The sequence below is a fragment of the Physeter macrocephalus genome, chromosome 5, assembly GCF_002837175.3.
Source record: "Physeter macrocephalus isolate SW-GA chromosome 5, ASM283717v5, whole genome shotgun sequence".
Lineage (NCBI taxonomy): Eukaryota > Metazoa > Chordata > Mammalia > Artiodactyla > Physeteridae > Physeter > Physeter macrocephalus.
Window position 1 is genome coordinate 12093479 of NC_041218.1, and position 16056 is coordinate 12109534.

The 16056-nt window shown below is 38.1% G+C and overlaps 1 pseudogene; it reads right to left on the reverse strand.

The window, feature by feature from the left end:
- Window positions 1–13589: 13589 nt before the first annotated feature.
- Window positions 13590–14662, reverse strand: LOC102986552 (taste receptor type 2 member 39-like; annotated as a pseudogene).
- Window positions 14663–16056: the final 1394 nt, after the last annotated feature.

The following is a 16056-nucleotide window of genomic DNA, read 5'->3' on the forward strand; positions in this document are numbered from 1 at the left end:
CAAAAGTCGTATTACGTGTTGGTAGCTTTTAAGGACGGTACATGTGAGGAATGCTGTCTAGTGCAGCTAAGTCTTCGGCCCAGTGAGGACTCCCCCCAAGGTGTCCATGTTTATCCATTGTCCTATAGACTGGTTATGAAATGGGGGAGGGCAGTTCACCCTTTTTTGTCTCAGGACGGTGGCCCTTTCCACTCCAGGACAAGAGCAATGACTCCGTCTAAAGTCCAGACCTGCTCTGAATAGATTCAAGTGGTCTATAGGATCTCTTTCACGCTTGAGAGTTTCAAGGTCTTTATTGATTTTGCTCTTTGCCTTTATTTTTCCCTTCTTACAAGTCCATGGACGTTGAAGTTCAGAAAATGGGACCCTTAGGACAAGCTTCTGCTTCTTCCTGACAAGAAAAAGAAATAGTGCTTCTATTTCAGAAGGAATTTAACCTAATTCTTTGCAGATAGGAAGAGAAGGAGGAATAAGTTTTATTTGGTGAATGGTTGCTACCCTTAAATGGCTTTATAAAAAAATAACGAAATGGCCGTCTTGTATCATTCATTTACCATGTATAAATTATCTTAATTATTGTTCTGGACTCCCTTGTGAGATCAGCATTATTATCCCTCTCATTTTTAGAATGATGAAGTTAAAATTTGGAAAGTTTAGTTGTTTGCTCAAGGATAAACAGGTTATTCTTACCATTCCTTGCACTTCCCACACTTGTGGTTATTTTGTTGTCATTGTTGCTACTATTGTTGTTAAATAATTCAGTTTTTTAAAAGATTCAACCCAGTTTTCTTCTCTGAGCCCTCGCTTAATTACTGGTTCCTCAGATTTTGTTTTCAGTTGATTTTTCGTCTCTAATTTTTTACGTCTCTTTCTGGCCTTCGCAAGTCGACTGTAGGTTACCCTTGCTCTAGCGCTGAGTAAAAGAAATCCTTTCGTTAAAAAAGTCAGCAGGTGATATGGGGGATGCTCCTTTATCACTGATGTGCCAGAACTTAGAGAGGCGGCTTTCTAGGGCTTGTCATACCGATAGTGATGGTAAATTAGAAACAATTTTTTCGTGTATAGAAAATGAAAGACTCAATTAGAGAGATGTTTTACGTTTTCGATTTATACATGTTGACTGAAAAAATGCACAACCTAAAAGTTGAGAGTTATGTTCTATTCGGCAGACAAAACTGAGGCCTTAAGCCCGGGACACAGCATCTCAGATAACTCTGAGAGACTGCTCCGAATAGGTGAGGGGGTGGGGGGAAGCCAGGATATAGGAGTTTTTGCAACAAAGACCAGGTAGTCGGAACATCAAAAGATTACTATCAATGAAAGCAAACCAGATATCTCAAGTTAAGGAATTTAGCACAAGTTAAGGAATTTAGCACTTTTCTATGTATGGGAAGATGCAAGAATCTGGGCTCACTGAAATCATTCCTTTGATATGCACCTCAGCTATTGGGGCCAATATCCTGTGCTTTCTCATCCTGAGTTTCCTCAGGGTGCACTGTCAGGGGGTGCCTGCAGTATCTGATGGTTTGATGGCGGGCGTTCTGTTTCCATCCTGAATTCCCTCAGGGCTCCCCATCTGGGTGGCTATAATGTGATGGCTCGATGGCTGCAACATCCTTTGTTTACTGATGTGGCAGGTAATATTTTTCATTCACATGAGCAAACACTTATTAAGCAGACAAAGATTTTACGTTGGTAGAAATCTCAGTGAACATTCTTCAGTATGAAAAAATTTTATTTCAAGTTTAAGAAAAGGAAGGAAATTAAAAAAAACGACAATTCAACAAAGCAGACTTAAACCACTTTATAAATGTAAGCATAATGAAGAAAGTATAAGAGATCAGAAAGCTCAAAAGGGAGGGATGTCAATAACAAAATTGATTTATACATCTAGCGATAAACAATCCCATTCAAAATGCACAAAATAGGAACTCATTCTAAATCTTCCAAATGGAGGTTCTCAATGCATCTTGGCCAATTAAAGGCTCTGAGGAGAGCTGGGGTGATAAACCTGTTTGCTATGGTTAATACAGCATTTCTTAAATTTATTGGACCAGAGACACATGCCCTCATAACCCAAGTTGACACACATTGAGAATACTCCTGGCCTTCTGAGAATGGCCGTCACATATCATATGCTAGTTCTGGATAACTTGAGAAAAAAGTCTTTTTTTGCCACTTGTGGCTGAAACAGACCAAAGATAGGGAAACACACGAGTGGCAGTGGCCTTTATAGTAAGCATTTTTTTTTTTTTTTTTTTTTTTTGGTGGTATGCGGGTCTCCCTCTGTTGTGGCCTCTCCCGTTGCGGAGCACAGGCTCCGGACGCGCAGGCTCAGTGGCCATGGCTCACGGGCCCGCCCAGCCGCTCCGCGGCATGCGGGATCCTCCCAGACTGGGGCGCGAACCCGGTTCCCCTGCATCGGCAGGCGGACGCGCAACCACTGCGCCACCAGGGAAGCCTCTATAGTAAGCATTTTATAGTAAGCCTGGTGTGCTTTTTACAGTAAGCATGACTTCATTCTCAATTTCACTAAATTATCACAAAACACCTAACACATATCACAAAACACCTCTGATTTTATTTTTATTCATTTCTTGAAAAGATTATATGTTTATACCATTGAAAATTCAGAAGATACAAAGATGTATACAGCGAAAAATTTCCCTTCTCCTCCTGTCTCCTAGCCACACAATTAACTTCTTTGAAAGAAAATAATGTTATTAGTTTCTTATTAAAATCTTCCAGAGAGAATTTATATAGGAAAGCAAACATATGCTCAAGTATTTTTGTTTTTGTTTTTTTTTGTGGTACCCGGGCCTCTCACTGTTGTGGCCTCTCCCGTGGCGGAGCACAGGCTCCGGACGCGCAGGCTCAGCGGCCATGGCTCACGGGCCCAGCCGCTCCGCGGCATGTGGAATCTTCCCGGACCGGGGCGCGAACCCGCGTCCCCTGCATCGGCAGGCGGACTCGCAACCACTGCGCCACCAGGGAAGCCTCAAGTATTTTTAAAAAACCCTTTTAAATACAAATGATAGTATAGTAAAGGCACTGCTTTTTTAAACTTGTTTTTTGGCTCTAATTATACATTTGGAAGCTGTTCCATATCCACATATAAGCACATTTGTGTCTTTCCTTCTTTTCTCTTCTCCTCCTTGCCCTCTATTCTTTCTCCTTTGTATGGATGGCTGTTGATGGATGTTTTGATTTTACTATTTTTTTCTATTATAAAGAATATTGCAACAAATGTCACTTTTTGTGTATTCAAGTATATTTGTAAGATAAATCCCCCAAATAAAATTGCTAAGTAAATGTATGTACCTCCATAATTTTCTTAGCATTTCCTCTTTTTCTTTTTGTAAATTGAAGCCTATTTGACATATAGTGTAAACTTAAGGTGTGCGACATGTTAATTTGAAACATTTATAAACTGTGATATGATTGCCGTTGCAGCAATAATTAGTACCTTTGTCACATTACATAATGATCCTTTCTTTTTAGTGGTTGGAATCATTAACTTCTAGTCTCTTAGGAAGTTTGAGTATTACAATACAATATTGTTATCTATATTCACTACTGCACATTAGATCTCTAGAGCTTACTTACTACTCCTTGCACAATTGTATCCTAAACAATTTCTGTCTTAACCTCCTACCCTGCGTCCTCTAGTAACTACCATTTTACTCTCTGTTTTTACAAGTTTGGCTTTTTTAGATTCCATATACAAGTGATATCATAACAGTCTTTCTTTTTCTCTCCTGACTCATCTCTCTTAACGTAACGTCTTCAGGGTCCATCCATGTCGTTGCAAGTGGCAGGATGTCTTTCTTTCTCATGACTGATATACCTTCATAATTTTCATAGGTCTTACTAAACTGCATTTGAGGAAGTAGCAATTAACACTCCATCAGTTTGTGAGATTGCATGGTCCCTGTAATCGCCAGCACAGCGTGTGACCAAACTTTTTGATCTTTGATAATCTGATGAGTGAAAATTAGAGTAGTCTTAGTTTTTCACTTGTTATAAGTTATGCTTATGGCTGAGCATTTTAAACTTTTTTTTTTAAGGTTTTGGAAAGCAATTTAATAAAATTGGAAATAAACATCCAGATGTTAAGTAAAAACAAAATGTCACAGAAATTTATATTCAGAGCCCAATTTTGTTCAACCACACATACGCACATTTAAAAATTATTAGCAAAAGTTGTCTCTGGGTTGAAGGATAATGGGTGATTTACAATTTTTATTTCTGTATACCTTTTGGCGTTTTGTAAGCTTTTAATTTTAAAGAGCCATCTTCATTTTCTGTAACTTCCAGATCACATTCTTTGCCAATGTTTCAATTTAGTAATTGGTCTTATTGATTTGTATGAGCCCTTTATATATTAGCAAAATTAGGGAGTCCCCTGGTTGCCTAATGGTTAGGGTTCCGGGCTTTCACTGCCGTGGCCCAGGTTCAATCCCTGGTCGGGGAAGTGAGATCCTGCAAGCTCCATGGCGCGGCTTCTGGACTCCCTTGTGAGATCAGCATTATTATCCCTCTCATTTTTAGAATGATGAAGTTAAAATTTGGAAAGTTTAGTTGTTTGCTCAAGGATAAACAGGTTATTCTTACCATTCCTTGCACTTCCCACACTTGTGGTTATTTTGTTGTCATTGTTGCTACTATTGTTGTTAAATAATTCAGTTTTTTAAAAGATTCAACCCAGTTTTCTTCTCTGAGCCCTCGCTTAATTACTGGTTCCTCAGATTTTGTTTTCAGTTGATTTTTCGTCTCTAATTTTTTACGTCTCTTTCTGGCCTTCGCAAGTCGACTGTAGGTTACCCTTGCTCTAGCGCTGAGTAAAAGAAATCCTTTCGTTAAAAAAGTCAGCAGGTGATATGGGGGATGCTCCTTTATCACTGATGTGCCAGAACTTAGAGAGGCGGCTTTCTAGGGCTTGTCATACCGATAGTGATGGTAAATTAGAAACAATTTTTTCGTGTATAGAAAATGAAAGACTCAATTAGAGAGATGTTTTACGTTTTCGATTTATACATGTTGACTGAAAAAATGCACAACCTAAAAGTTGAGAGTTATGTTCTATTCGGCAGACAAAACTGAGGCCTTAAGCCCGGGACACAGCATCTCAGATAACTCTGAGAGACTGCTCCGAATAGGTGAGGGGGTGGGGGGAAGCCAGGATATAGGAGTTTTTGCAACAAAGACCAGGTAGTCGGAACATCAAAAGATTACTATCAATGAAAGCAAACCAGATATCTCAAGTTAAGGAATTTAGCACAAGTTAAGGAATTTAGCACTTTTCTATGTATGGGAAGATGCAAGAATCTGGGCTCACTGAAATCATTCCTTTGATATGCACCTCAGCTATTGGGGCCAATATCCTGTGCTTTCTCATCCTGAGTTTCCTCAGGGTGCACTGTCAGGGGGTGCCTGCAGTATCTGATGGTTTGATGGCGGGCGTTCTGTTTCCATCCTGAATTCCCTCAGGGCTCCCCATCTGGGTGGCTATAATGTGATGGCTCGATGGCTGCAACATCCTTTGTTTACTGATGTGGCAGGTAATATTTTTCATTCACATGAGCAAACACTTATTAAGCAGACAAAGATTTTACGTTGGTAGAAATCTCAGTGAACATTCTTCAGTATGAAAAAATTTTATTTCAAGTTTAAGAAAAGGAAGGAAATTAAAAAAAACGACAATTCAACAAAGCAGACTTAAACCACTTTATAAATGTAAGCATAATGAAGAAAGTATAAGAGATCAGAAAGCTCAAAAGGGAGGGATGTCAATAACAAAATTGATTTATACATCTAGCGATAAACAATCCCATTCAAAATGCACAAAATAGGAACTCATTCTAAATCTTCCAAATGGAGGTTCTCAATGCATCTTGGCCAATTAAAGGCTCTGAGGAGAGCTGGGGTGATAAACCTGTTTGCTATGGTTAATACAGCATTTCTTAAATTTATTGGACCAGAGACACATGCCCTCATAACCCAAGTTGACACACATTGAGAATACTCCTGGCCTTCTGAGAATGGCCGTCACATATCATATGCTAGTTCTGGATAACTTGAGAAAAAAGTCTTTTTTTGCCACTTGTGGCTGAAACAGACCAAAGATAGGGAAACACACGAGTGGCAGTGGCCTTTATAGTAAGCATTTTTTTTTTTTTTTTTTTTTTTTTTTGGTATGCGGGTCTCCCTCTGTTGTGGCCTCTCCCGTTGCGGAGCACAGGCTCCGGACGCGCAGGCTCAGTGGCCATGGCTCACGGGCCCGCCCAGCCGCTCCGCGGCATGCGGGATCCTCCCAGACTGGGGCGCGAACCCGGTTCCCCTGCATCGGCAGGCGGACGCGCAACCACTGCGCCACCAGGGAAGCCTCTATAGTAAGCATTTTATAGTAAGCCTGGTGTGCTTTTTACAGTAAGCATGACTTCATTCTCAATTTCACTAAATTATCACAAAACACCTAACACATATCACAAAACACCTCTGATTTTATTTTTATTCATTTCTTGAAAAGATTATATGTTTATACCATTGAAAATTCAGAAGATACAAAGATGTATACAGCGAAAAATTTCCCTTCTCCTCCTGTCTCCTAGCCACACAATTAACTTCTTTGAAAGAAAATAATGTTATTAGTTTCTTATTAAAATCTTCCAGAGAGAATTTATATAGGAAAGCAAACATATGCTCAAGTATTTTTGTTTTTGTTTTTTTTTGTGGTACCCGGGCCTCTCACTGTTGTGGCCTCTCCCGTGGCGGAGCACAGGCTCCGGACGCGCAGGCTCAGCGGCCATGGCTCACGGGCCCAGCCGCTCCGCGGCATGTGGAATCTTCCCGGACCGGGGCGCGAACCCGCGTCCCCTGCATCGGCAGGCGGACTCGCAACCACTGCGCCACCAGGGAAGCCTCAAGTATTTTTAAAAAACCCTTTTAAATACAAATGATAGTATAGTAAAGGCACTGCTTTTTTAAACTTGTTTTTTGGCTCTAATTATACATTTGGAAGCTGTTCCATATCCACATATAAGCACATTTGTGTCTTTCCTTCTTTTCTCTTCTCCTCCTTGCCCTCTATTCTTTCTCCTTTGTATGGATGGCTGTTGATGGATGTTTTGATTTTACTATTTTTTTCTATTATAAAGAATATTGCAACAAATGTCACTTTTTGTGTATTCAAGTATATTTGTAAGATAAATCCCCCAAATAAAATTGCTAAGTAAATGTATGTACCTCCATAATTTTCTTAGCATTTCCTCTTTTTCTTTTTGTAAATTGAAGCCTATTTGACATATAGTGTAAACTTAAGGTGTGCGACATGTTAATTTGAAACATTTATAAACTGTGATATGATTGCCGTTGCAGCAATAATTAGTACCTTTGTCACATTACATAATGATCCTTTCTTTTTAGTGGTTGGAATCATTAACTTCTAGTCTCTTAGGAAGTTTGAGTATTACAATACAATATTGTTATCTATATTCACTACTGCACATTAGATCTCTAGAGCTTACTTACTACTCCTTGCACAATTGTATCCTAAACAATTTCTGTCTTAACCTCCTACCCTGCGTCCTCTAGTAACTACCATTTTACTCTCTGTTTTTACAAGTTTGGCTTTTTTAGATTCCATATACAAGTGATATCATAACAGTCTTTCTTTTTCTCTCCTGACTCATCTCTCTTAACGTAACGTCTTCAGGGTCCATCCATGTCGTTGCAAGTGGCAGGATGTCTTTCTTTCTCATGACTGATATACCTTCATAATTTTCATAGGTCTTACTAAACTGCATTTGAGGAAGTAGCAATTAACACTCCATCAGTTTGTGAGATTGCATGGTCCCTGTAATCGCCAGCACAGCGTGTGACCAAACTTTTTGATCTTTGATAATCTGATGAGTGAAAATTAGAGTAGTCTTAGTTTTTCACTTGTTATAAGTTATGCTTATGGCTGAGCATTTTAAACTTTTTTTTTTAAGGTTTTGGAAAGCAATTTAATAAAATTGGAAATAAACATCCAGATGTTAAGTAAAAACAAAATGTCACAGAAATTTATATTCAGAGCCCAATTTTGTTCAACCACACATACGCACATTTAAAAATTATTAGCAAAAGTTGTCTCTGGGTTGAAGGATAATGGGTGATTTACAATTTTTATTTCTGTATACCTTTTGGCGTTTTGTAAGCTTTTAATTTTAAAGAGCCATCTTCATTTTCTGTAACTTCCAGATCACATTCTTTGCCAATGTTTCAATTTAGTAATTGGTCTTATTGATTTGTATGAGCCCTTTATATATTAGCAAAATTAGGGAGTCCCCTGGTTGCCTAATGGTTAGGGTTCCGGGCTTTCACTGCCGTGGCCCAGGTTCAATCCCTGGTCGGGGAAGTGAGATCCTGCAAGCTCCATGGCGCGGCCAAAAAAACCAAAAAACAGCCCCCCCAAAAAATAAGGATCCTTAATAAAAAAAAAAAAAAAATTAGCAAACTTAGCCTCTATCCAGGATGTGAGCAACAGATACTATTTCTCAGTTTTTTATTTGTCTTTGACTTTGCTTGTGGTAGTTTTTTCTGTATAGAATCTTTATTTTATGTAATCAGATTTAATAAACTTTTATGTTTTTTTCTTTTTTTTCTTTTTAGAAAGGTCTTCACCAACTCCAAAGTTAATTTTGAAGTCTCCAAGATTTCTTCTAGTGTTTAATTTTTTTTAACATTACGTCTTTGATCCATTTGAAATTTATCCTGGTATAAGATGTGGGAGATGCATCCAAATTTGTCTTTTTCCAGAAGGCTATCTAACTGTTCTAATACCATTTATTTGATTAATCCATCATTTCCTTACTGTTTTGCTATACTACTTTTATCATATACTAAATTCTCATATTTCTGGACTTTCTACTTGGTTTCATTGACTATTTATTGTCCTATATCACACTAGTTTGAATATGTTAGCTTTATAACATGTTTATCTCATGGGATTAATCCTCCCTCATTTTTTTGGATTTGTATTCAGAATGTTTCTAGATATGCTTGCCCTATTTTTCCACATAATGTTTGTAATCAGTTGGTATAGAAAAATTTTGGCATTTGTGTATATCACACTGAATTTTGATTCATTTATGGAAATGTTACATTTAATGACATTGATTCTTTCCACTCAGTGACATGGTAGCTGTTCTACTTGTTCAACTCTCCTGTTGTGTACCTCTGGGGCATTTTATAGTAGTCTTCACGTAGATCTTGCTTATTTTTTGTTAACTTTATTGCTAATATTTTATCTTTTTTTGCTCTTATAAGGATTTATTTTCCCTTCCATATTTCATGCTATTATTATTTGTAATAATTTTTCAGTTGAGTTTTTATTTATACCATTATATATTCTACATATAATACTTCTGTCTTTTCCCTTCTAATTTTAAAAAATCCTTTCAATTTATTTCTCTTTTATAATTGCATTGGGTAGTATCTTGGGACAACATTAATTAATAGGGTGAAAGTGAACATCTTTGTCTTTTTCCTGAATTTAATATAAATAATAGTGTTCCCTCCTTAAGAATGATGCTGGCTATCAGGTTAGGGTAGATATATTTTATCATATTAAGAAATTATCCATCTATTATTTTATTAAGGTTTTTAAAATAGGAATTGATGTTGAATTTTGCTCATGTTTTTAAAGTATTTATAAAAATTACTATATGATTTTTCTCCTAAGTGTTAATATGTTAAATTGCATTGACACATTTTCTAATATTAAACCATCTGACTTTTTTTTGCGGTACGCGGGCCTCTCACTGTTGTGGCCTCTCCGGTTGCGGAGCACAGGCTCCGGACGCGCAGGCTCAGCGGCCATGGCTCACGGGCCCAGCTGCTCCTCGGCATGTGGGATCTTCCCGGACCGGGGCACGAAGCCGTGTCCTCTGCATCGGCAGGCGGACTCGCAACCACTGCGCCACCAGGGAAGCCCAAAACCATCTTACTTTTATGGAATAAACTTGTATTTTGGATCTCTTTGAGTTTTATTTAGCATTTTTGCCTAAATATTGGTAAGTGAGGTTGGTTTGTAGTTTTCTGGGAGACAGTTTTTTTGTGTGTTTTGATATCAAAATTATATTGATTTTGTAAAACAAATTTGGAAGCTTCTCTTAATTTTTATTCTGTGAAAGAATTTACATAGGCTTGAAATTATCTGCTTTTAAAAAGTCCTTGTAATTCCCTTGTGAAGACATTTATTCTTAGCACTTTGGGGGTGTGGTTCTTGACAACTTTCTCTAGTTCAACTACAATGACTAATTCTGTTGGAGTCAATTTTAGTAAACTACAGTTTTTCTAGAAACATCTATCTTATCTTGGTTTTCAAACTCTTATTAGAGTTGAACAAAATAGATTCTTAAGAGTATTGTAATTTTTCTAGTTTGTGGTAACTTTTCCTTTTTCAAAAATTTTGTGTATTCCTTTGTCTTTCTTTCTCAATTATATAACACTACAAATTTTGTCTTTTTGCAATGAACCAATTCTTATATTCATTTTTAATTCTCCCCCTTTTGATATTTCATGAAATGACTAATGAATTATGTTTATAAATCATGTTTACCTTATGGTTTCCTTAGATTTATTTTGTAATTATTTTTCTAAATTCTTGATTTGCGTTTATCATTTTAAAAATTATTTCATATTTAAATGTTGTTTACTCACACAGAGCCTTCCTGGCTAGGTTGGTTTAATACCACCAACACCACCACATCTCATTCATCCTGTTTTGTTTTTTGTTTTTTTTGTTTAGGATTTTTAAAACCTTTTAATTGAAGGATTTATGCACAGATACATATATACATGTATAGCCACTTAATTTTTTAAACTCTTCATTGAAGTTATATAACTCATCGATTTTTCACAAACTAAAAATAAGTAACTTGCACCCAGATCATGAAACAAAATATTACCATGGTACCAGTGCCCCAGAAGTACCCCTTTGCTCCTTTCTAGACAATAGCCACCCCACATATCCTGTCTTAAAATTGCAGAGAGCAGTTTCGGTAATGCTTATATTGTTAAAAATGGTACCGTAATATCTATCCTCTCTTATATCCGTGTTTATGAGATTTCATTTTTGTGATTTATCTGAATTTGTTCCAGTACTATGTAGTATTTCACTGTGTATGAAAATACAGTGAACTTTATTGGAAAGCAGTTTAGGAGCATCTATAAAGGCTGGAGATGCACATATTCTGTCACTGTGAAATCCCACTACTAATTATATATTGACCAGAAATGTACACATGTGTTCAACATGTATATTTTGAAATTGCACATTGAAAAATAGCTCTTAGAATTTTGAGTAACACATTCAAATTCATGATTATGATCTGTAATATCTCCTTTTGCCTAGATTTATTTATTTAAAAATTTTAAATTTTATTTGAACTTAAAAAAAAAACCAGTTTACCTATTTTTCTCATCCCCCCCCCCCACCTCTTACAACCACCAATTTGTTCTCTGTATCTATGTTCATAGAAGGGCACTCTTTCTATTGAAACATTAGAAATGTAGGAGAAAATTAGTGCTTTTATAGATTCGCTAATGGGAAGGTGAAGGAATGACCTCCTAATGACTTCCTTCTATCAAAAAAGAAAATGTAAGGGCAACTTCCTCAGTTGAAAATAAGGCAGAGAGATGACAGACCGGAGGTTTAGGACTGAGGAAAAGATATGAGATAGTCATCATGGGAAGTTAATGAATGATTTCCTTAGGGAAATAGAGGCTAGAAATGCCCAGTGATGTTACTCATTTGAGGCTGAAGAGCATGAATCTGTAGGAACATAACTTCATCCAGTTGTGAGATATCTCAAGCAACACCAGGCTGCTTAGAAATAAGTGTGGGGTGTTAAATAGTGAGGTTCGTCTAGGTGTGCAGTTATTCCACGTGATGGGGATGATGGGAAACGGGGACCAGGAAATGAAAGTGTTTTATAATTCATTTATATAAAAAATATATTAGGGAAAATTTCAAACATACCCTGAAATAGACTAGTATAAAGAACCACTATGTACCTGAGACCTTGTTTGAAAAGCATCACCAACATGAGACTCATCTAAATCTCTCCACCCCTTTGCCCTCTGCTGAATTATCTCACAGCAAATCTCAGACATCATCTCACTTCATCTGTATATGCTGAAAACATTTTTAAGGGTGTGGGTATGATTAACCCGTATTCCAAACTGCTATGAAGGAAAGTGAAGAAGAGGGGTTGATAGAGGGACAGAGAATCTAGAAATGTCAGTGGATTGAAAGCTGGCGATTTTCCATGGCAGCCCTTGAGCAAATAAAATGAAAAATAGGAGGTAGTGATAGAAGTGGAGATGTTTAACTTATGATTTTGAAGTTTTGCATTTTTATAAAAACCAATGGTTTCAATCAACTCATTAAGATACACAGTTCTTTCCCTCAAACGTTGCTCACTTACCTACTTTTCTTTGTAATTAAAAAAAACTGTAAATCTCTTAAAATTTTGAAATTAGTGCATACATGTTCGAAATGGTTCAAACGCAAAAAGCTCTACAATTAAGTGTAAATGTTTCATTTATCCCCAGACACCTGATGCCACTATTCAGAGGTCCTATGTTAAATCATTTTTGGTACATCCTTCCAGAAACATTATATATACATATATATACACACAAGAAGCATTTATATTGCATTAAAAACATAAATGGAATCATAAAATATCTGCTTGCATTTTGTACTTAACATATTGGCGATCTTTTCATTTCAGGACACATGCATCCATCTCACTTTAAAAATGTTTGCATAAGTTTCCATTTCAGATATGAGTTCCCTCATTAATGAATAGTCCTGCAGTGAACATCTTCCTGCACATATTTTTTTCATATATATATATATATATATATATATATATATAAAACCATATCTTATCTATGGGAAAAGTTCTCAGTAATTTTTAGGTTGAAAGATATTTTATGTACTGTTAAGTTTGATAAATATTCCAAATTATTCAGATTATGTCTTTAGAGGATGGAATAAAATGCATTTCCAGCTGTTACTCAGAAAGCTTCCCGAATAATCTGAATCTGTTTAAAAGACATGTGGATGGGGAAAGAGAGGAGTTGCAGGAAGTTCAAGTTGCAAAGCCTTCCTTTATCTTAGTGGCTACATCAACTCTGGCTACACATCAGGATCACCTTGAGAACTGAACAAATTGTCCAAGTTCCAACACCAGAAATCCTGACTTCACTGATCTGGGGTCAGGCCTGGACATTGGTATTTAAAAAAAAAAAAATTCCCCTAGCAATTCTAATGTGTAGCCAGTGTCCAGAATCACTGCTTTAGATAGAGAAAGGGGAGGTAGAAATGGAAGACTGAGGTGAAGAATATGTCAAGCATCACTAAGATTGTGCCCACGAAGCAAAAGAGGAATGAAGATCCAATTCCAATACAAAAAACACATCGAGTGAAAGGATCAGATCAGGTTTGGGGAAGAAAGGAGGCAGGAAGAGAGAGGTCTAGGTGAGGGAAAGGCAGAGCTGGTTGGGGTAGGTGCTTTGGGTGTGGATCATAGAGTCTACTCTTTTAAGTAAAGGTGAACGTGAGCCTGAAGCCGCTTCCGGGCTCTTCTCAACCCAGGGTTTGTCCTGTATCAGTAGAATGGAGTGGCCAGCAGGGTAGGCAGCCATGATGATTTTGCACAAAATATTCTAGGAACTGTTGATATCAAAGATGTTGGACATGGAAAGAAATAGAGCATCTGCATTGAAAATTTAGAAAATGAGAAAATAGCTGACAGCTTTGATGGTCCCCACATGAGCCTCCATGCTGGGGTCCCTGGAGCCAGTGGCATTGCTTTTCATGTGTAGGGTGTGTCTCTTGAGAGAGGTGATCAGCAGGGTGGCAGCCAGGATGAAAGTGATCAGAGGAACGAAGATTCCCGTGTTAAAGAAAAGAACCAGGCTGATCACACTGGTCTGAGTGAAGTAATTTTTCTTAGTGGAGTTGAAGGAGGGGCTAGAAAAAGGATGGTTGCAATGCACAGTGTAGACGTTTTTGAGGAAGAACACACTGTGGCCCAAGGAAACAAACACTGATAGTCACAGAAGCCAGGGCATCAAACCAGAAATTCTCTACTTCAGCTTGAGGAAAAGGGGGTAGGAGAAATCCGCAGTCTTCACGAAGTAGAAGAATCTCAGCCAGGCAGCAAACCAGAGGCTACAATAATTTATGAACATGAAACTTCCTTTGAATGTATCATATACAATGAATGTCTTGATTATAAAAATGTGGGCATGTTGAACTGAAGGTGAGTTCTAGCATCATGAAGCTTTGTAGCGCTCTTCTGGATACACTCAGGAAGAGCAGGATCTTGCCACCTGTGGAAACTGCCTTGTTGTGAATCCATTCTGCTGTATTTATAGCCACAATGATCCCATTTGCAGTGATACCAAGGACGCATTCAGTGCCTATAATTATTCACATCAAAATGATGCGAGATGGTGACAGTTGATTTTCTGGGGGATTGCAGGTTTCAGTCATCCTGAGTTGTTGCTTCTCTTTGGTGTCTGGAGGAAAATGTCTCCCTAGCGTGTGATGTGCAGATCTGTGATAGCTCCCACTGTTCACAAGAAGAAGCAGTTGATGCATCATTTCCAAATCTGCTCCATTTGTTTAGTTTAGAACTCTTAGTTCTAAATCTGGAGATGCAAATGATGGAAGGAGTTGTTTTCTAATCCTCTCCCGTGTCCTTTTGGATGCACTGGTGTGTGAGTTCAATCGTGGGGCCCAGGGAGGAACTTGAGTAGACGCTCCTTTATAAATCACTAACATAGTGTTGAGAGCTGTGTTCTTTAATAGCTCTAGTTAAGTCAGTCATCTGTCCACTAAGTCACCATATAACTGCGTTTCACTTGTGACCTCAGGGAGCTGATTGAAAGTAATAATAACTTCAAATATTTATAGCTATGGGCTAGGCCCTGTCCAGACACTTTATACATATCATGAAATTTAAGCCTTACAACAACCCTCTGAAGAATGCACTTTTATTATCTCCATTTTGCAGGGGAGGAAACTGAGGCTAAATAACTTGTCCAAAGTCAAAGAGGGAGAGGGAGACGGAGAAGGAGAGAGAGAGCTGGGATTCGTACCTGAGTCACAGGGTCCCAGAGTCCTTGTTCTTACTCACTGTTATACTACCTACCCCTGTGGATCCTTTTGTGTGCACCAAAGACTGAATGCAGGGTGGGCTTAACTGTAACTTTTTATCCTGATGGTCTTTTGCAATGCCCTCAGTGCTTAAGGGAAGAATAATTGAGTTGGAAAAAAAAACCCACCTGTGAGATTTTTTTTTTTCACTCCTCACACAGAACACGTTACTTTGGACACTTCTGGTCATTAAACACGTGTGGTTTTTTTTCCCCCACGGCAAGCAATTCTGCAACGCTGTCTCGGTGCCCTACAATTTAACTCAATTCTGACACTATCTACCTGGAGATGACATCCGATCCACAGGTTAAGGGCTCAGTCCCGCCAGACTGCCCTCCATGTCAGATGCCAATCCCAAGTCTAGGTTGTCACCTAGACTTCTTGGCTATAAGTTAGAGTTATGACCCCCTTTTTGGTTTCAGTTAATTTGCTGGAGTGGCTCACAGAACTCAAGAAAACAGCTTATTTACGTTTACCGATTTATTATAAAAGGTTATGATCATGGATGAACACCCAGACGGAAGAGATGTATAGAGCAAGGTTGTGGGAAGGGACATGGAGCTTCCACGCCCCCTTTGGGGTGCCACACCCCCTGCACCTCATGTGTTCACCAGTCTGAAAGCTCTTTGAACCCAGTCCTTTTGGGTTTTAATGGAGGCTTTGTTACATAGGTGCAGTTGGTTAAATCATTGGCCATTGGTTATTGTTTCAACCTCCAGCCTCTCCCCGCTTCCTGGAAACCTGGGGGTGGGTCTAAAAGTTCCAACCTTGTATTCACAGTTGGTTTTCCTGGCAATCAGTCCCCATCCTTAGGTGTGTTCCAAAAGTCACCTTGT